Here is a 5,843-nt window from a genome sequence, read left to right as displayed (position 1 = left end):
GCTTGTGGAAGTCCAAATTTGACATGATCACCAGCTGCAATAAGATTCATTATGAAAAGAACTTTATATGTAGTATTTTTTTTTTTTTGAAACTAGAACGTTGTTAGTTGGTATTATTTGTCTCTTTTCGAGGCATTAAATGTAACCTCCAAGTTCTGTACGAAAGGGGCTGTGAATGTGTACATGTACATCCCACATCGAAGCTAACTCCCCACTTTGAACAAAAATGATTGAAGGTCATTCTGTGGATAACTGATACACATGTACACACAACCAGACCTAAGAAGTCGAACTTATGGAAGCAATGATTAGCTGGGTAAATCTATTTGTCATGGCTCGGTACTAATACATCCTGTCATTGTGTTATTGTGCTATGTTAAATTTTGTCTCATTGTCATTTTTTTGCTAATTTGCTTTGTTTATACACATTTGTGTGTTTATGTTTGATTTTTTTTTTATAGTGATAGAAATTATTACACATTGTTGACTGCTGTTCCTCTATTTATTACATGTTAAACTATTATGAATGTTTGTTTTGTTTACACATCGTTGTCAATATAATGGAATTTTATGTGAATGTGATTAGTGAAATAATCAGCTGGCTTTGAAACCACCAATTGTCTACAAAATAGAATACATGTACTCAGTTAAGACTATGACAGTTGCTTTTCATTCGTTTGATGTGATTTGATACGGATTTTTCCACGGAGTTCAGTATGGGTGATCTTTTATGTGATTTTGTTTAAGTGCCAAAATTGAACATACCATCATACCACCCGCCTGTTAAATCCTCTCCATTCTGTCCTCTGTCATTTAGTGCTGAGTCTTCTCTCCATGGTATTGGATTATTAGCAGGAAGTTTGCCCGACCGCTGAGCGAGATAGAACATGATAGATTTCATTAGAACTTCATCGTAATTGTATTTTGTACCATCGGCTACAAATATAATTTCAAGTTGATTAATTAAAACGGATTTTTTTTTTAGAATCAATGCAACATCTGCTTTTTCGATTGATCAGACAATCACCATATCGTTCTTGAACAACTATCGTAATGTCACATGGCTGATATCAACAGCTCTTTTTCATAATGACGACGGAAAATGCCAAACAACATCGTATATATCGATCGAAAGATATTTTTGACTATGCCTAGTATATACGCCAGAGGCCCGTTTCGTCTAGAAAAGACTCATTAGTGACGCTCGAATTAAAAAGGCCAAATAGAGTACGAAGTTGAAGAGCATTGAGGACCAAATTTTTTTTAAAGTTTTGCCAAATACAGCTACGGTAATCTATGCCTGGGGTAGAAAAGCCTGAGTATTTCAAACAATTAAAAAAAAATGTTAACAGTTAATTTATAAATATAAACATATCAATGACAATTCATGTCAGCACAAAAACTGCTGACTACTGGGCTTGTGATACCCTCGGAGAAATAAATTTCCACCAGCAATGGCATTGACCCAGTGGTTGTAAATAAACCAATCTAAGGTAATGTAAACCAGATCAATGGAATCATTTAGATTTTCATAAAGGACAGAAGCGGTTACTTACTATTCGAGGGTATTGGTGGTTTAAAATTGTCATGTCCCATGTTTTGCAAATACGCCTGTGCAGAGGGAACATTTGCGTCCTTTGTTATTCCTTGTACCATAACATCGAACTGGGGATTGGTCGTCTGAATGCCGGTGTGGTCTTTGTTAACGAGATAATGGACTGTTTCATTGCTGGAATCTTTTACATATTCTGAACCGATTGGCGACTGAAATGTAGAAAAGTTAACGACTAGAAGAGGACTGACATGAAATCATTGTTAAGAAAGGAAACCCATATAAGGATTGATTTGAGTATGCATTTAATGGTAAAACAGAAAATCTTAAATCGGACTGATTAACAGTCCATCAACTAAGAAATGCTTTCAACATAATACCAATGTTTAAATAAGGAATTACAGGGTATGCATACTTAAAATACTTAGTTTGGAAGATCACATATGGATACAAAGCCAACGTCGATTGTGTCATCGTCGCATTCGTTTTCACAGGTTGAACATGATCTGCATTCACCTCCAGAGCAGATGAGATCATCAATGGTTACTGAATCCCAGACATTTGCTGTTTATGTTTGCTATTTTGTCGTTTTCCGTTTGTTTGCTTTGTAGTTGTCAGCAAGTCATCGACGTATAAGTTTGAATATATTTCATATATCATCTCTCCTTTTTTTCCAACACTTCATTATTCATTTCTAGTAATTTTTCACTTATTTGTATTATAAAATGTGTATGTGAGTCAAGCGGGAAAAAATGCAATTTAACATAAAAATGAAAACCAAATATCGTCATACCGTTAATCCCGTGACTGCTTTGGAAAAATCTATTTGAATTTTCTATCCAATTAAATCTTCTGTCAGGTTGAAAATGAAGTGTCCACTGAATCCTCCATCACCAGTATTCGTCACCTGAACCATGGGTATGAAATCGAGTGCACCCACAATTGCAGGCAGGAGACATAAGAAGTGAATCACCAGCATTCTATCTTTTCGGCATGCAATCTCAAATTGGAACATTCATAAAACTTAAGTAAAATTTAGTAATTTTGAAAGATCGAAGACCCTCACCCAGTGCAACAATTTATTAGCCCGGTATTTTAAATAAGATTTATATATTCATACACCGTATCTTCGTTTTATTTACATTCAGTAGTGGGAACAATATTCCATGTATCTTTTTTCACACTTTGTTTTATTGTAGGCCAGATCCCTTATTTTTTTTGTTATGAGAAATTATCACTATGCTCAATTAAGTGTGGATACTGATGGTCATATATGACTTTGATACCAATTTTCATGGATTGAGATAGACTTGAACTTTCGTGAATATTTAATTTCCTGGTTTTTGCAAAGTCTTCATGTATTTGTTTAAGAAATTTTATTCGTTAAACATTTTAATTCGCGGTTCTCCTATACCCACGAAATTCAGGGAAATTGGTATCAAATGAATTATAATGAATCCACATTATGCATTACGACATTGTTGTTCTTTGTGTGATTAAGCGAAACACTTCAACCTTATCTTGGATAAACTATTATAACAATGCAGAAACAGTAAAACATAGAAAAAAAGAAACCACTATAATGTTTTGATAGATAAAGTCAATTAAGGAATGTCCATTTGAATCTATAGGGTTCGTGGGTCGAGTAGTTATTAAAACGTCAAAATAAGTGGTGTTCACGTCAAATTTATTTATTTCTATCGATACATTGTATTGGCTGATTGTATTTTTTGTTTTTTTTTAATCTGTTGATCGCTGATAAATTCAATGTTTTCAAAAGTTGATTACTTTTGTTGATATGTAGCTATGTTTGTACAGTTTATGATTATTGGAACTGTAATCTTGTTTAATTAACTTTATATGCTGAATACGGACTGCCTATAGCTACTACACCAATCTTAATCATGCGTTGTAATCGCATCAGATTTGCATTTGTATAATAAAAGTCTGGTAAAGATGCTGGAGTCCAAATCAATTTAAGACCCAAAGATGATAAATACAAATTGGAAAAACTGGAATTAGCTGAACATAGAATAAAAAGAAATCCCTAAAAGTAATGTAGATACAGTCCTTTGAGATTGTATTATAATGTTTTTACAACTAGGTTGTAGAGGCAAGATATTGGTTTTTCCCATAAAATGGTAGTAATTTACTTTACACGTGTTCGTTTATTTCGTAAATGTGTTTATTAGTTAAATACTATGATAATATTCGATGACATAATTTTAACACTCTACTGACCTGTCAATGTATATTCTCTGACTTAGATAGTTGAATATACAAATACCTTATCAGTGATCTAAATTCTGAACTCTCGTCATAACTGTAACCGTTGGAAGGATTTAACTGATGACATGTGTTTCTTTTAATTGATATATCTTGATAATTTACAACAACATTTTATGCAATGATGTAATGTGTGTGTTTACGCTGTATTAATAATAAAAGATGAAAAATACCTAAGAGATATTCCAAAACACATTACTGGACAAAGAAACATATAATCTGTTAATAATCTAAGATACGATTGAACGATTACGTATCAATTCAGATCTTCCTCTTTTATAAATTATCATTGTTGACAAAGTCAAATAGATTTAAAATATCTTTGCAGTCGAAGATACTTATATCAACTTGCGTTAGCCCATGACACAAAAATCTCATGGGAGGGTTGAAAATCCAATATGCAAAATGTTGGTGATTGATGATAGCTTGATTCACAAAGAGAACAAAAGAAAACTAACGGTTGTTCGAAAAATGGTGCAGTATTAATTACTACATTGATATGATATCAGACTGTCTAAGGTAATTATTTTATTCTATTAGTGCTCAAACTACGTTCAAATTAATATCAACTTATATAGAAGGGAGCATAAATCTAAAAAAAAAATCCTAAAAGAAATTACATTATTTAACCTTTTTATTCTACAAATCCTTTTACATGTTTTATTCACTCTTGTATTATGAATACCCCCACACAAACACACATTAGCTTGGTCGACTGTTTTATATAAGTATAAACCATTTGAAGACAAATATTTTCAAGATAAGAAAAGTTAATAATTACACAAGATAACGACGAACACACCAAAGTGTTCAATCCAGTACATAAAATAAAAAGAGCCATGTATAACAATCAAGAAGTTACTTAGTAGCATTGATAAAACGGTTTATATTTAAACATACATTTTACCATTCCTATGTAAAGTTGTGGTAATTTTAACTCGTCTGTTATAATAGATTGTTGCAAAAAAAAAATTGAGGAAGCTGCCTCGTCTATTTTGGAGGATTCGTTTTACCAAATTCATTACAAAAGTAAATGTAACTGTGTTACGCCATGCAAAATGAAAACAAAATGTAAGTTGTTCGTCAATAAGTCAACTTTAAGTCCTGAAGTTTTTTTCTTAAAACAAAATAAAATATTAATTTGACGTTTTCTTTTGTTGCATTTTTCAAAAGCTGTGAACATATAAAAAAAGAAGATGTGGTATGGTTGCCAATGTGACGACTATTCACAAAAGACCAAAATGACACAGACATTAACAACTATAGGTCACAGTACGGCCTTCAACAATGAGCAAAGCCCATACCGCATAGTCATCTATAATAACAGATATTTCAAATGTTATATATTTTTGGTTTGTAACACGGGTTTGTTTGTTTGTTTCTCTCAATCATTTTAAGACTTCTGAACACTGGTATACCACTGTTGCCTTTATATGTCGATTGTGTTGTCCTGGTACACGTGCCTTAATTATCGTGTATGATGGACAATACAGACATCAAACGATGTTTTCATCTGTAAATTGTTCGCCAACCAGAGAGAAACAAGAAATATTTTGAAATTGATTCTGATTGTATAATTGACATTTCGACAAACAGTGTTGTTATCTGATATAGTACTTCTAATGTCGTTTAACAAAGTTTCACCACTAGTTTTACATAGACTGGTACACTACGTCATTACTTGTTTTCAATATAACAATCAAACTACACTACAACTATATGTCTGATTTATTTAATAATTTGTAGTGGCATTCAAAAATCTTCTGAATCGGAATAACTTTGTTAAAGGAATGATAGTATACAACACATTGAGTCTGAAAAATATTCCGCCACTAATAAGTCCACATTTTTGTCTCATTGGAATTAATACTTCATCCCCCTTCTTTTTATATGTATCTGAGTTAAGTCTCTGATTTCAATAAGAATCACCAAACATCGTTAAAGTGTTTGTCTTAGAAACTTCTTTGGTTGAACAGCTTTTTTAAAATATCACATGTACTTGTAT

At 32.2% G+C, this 5,843-nt stretch overlaps 1 long non-coding RNA gene across 1 annotated transcript; it reads right to left on the bottom strand.

The window, feature by feature from the left end:
* Window positions 1-795: 795 nt before the first annotated feature.
* On the bottom strand, window positions 796-2,539 carry LOC143051068 (uncharacterized). Its single transcript, XR_012970572.1, has 3 exons — window positions 2,346-2,539; window positions 1,557-1,764; window positions 796-936 (listed from the first exon to the last, which is right to left on the bottom strand). It is a non-coding gene; the product is annotated as an uncharacterized LOC143051068 (long non-coding RNA).
* Between the last annotated feature and the right edge of the window lie 3,304 nt (window positions 2,540-5,843).

The sequence above is a fragment of the Mytilus galloprovincialis genome, chromosome 11, assembly GCF_965363235.1.
Source record: "Mytilus galloprovincialis chromosome 11, xbMytGall1.hap1.1, whole genome shotgun sequence".
Taxonomy (NCBI): Eukaryota; Metazoa; Mollusca; class Bivalvia; order Mytilida; family Mytilidae; genus Mytilus; species Mytilus galloprovincialis.
This window is presented reverse-complemented; position numbering and strand designations above follow the sequence as displayed.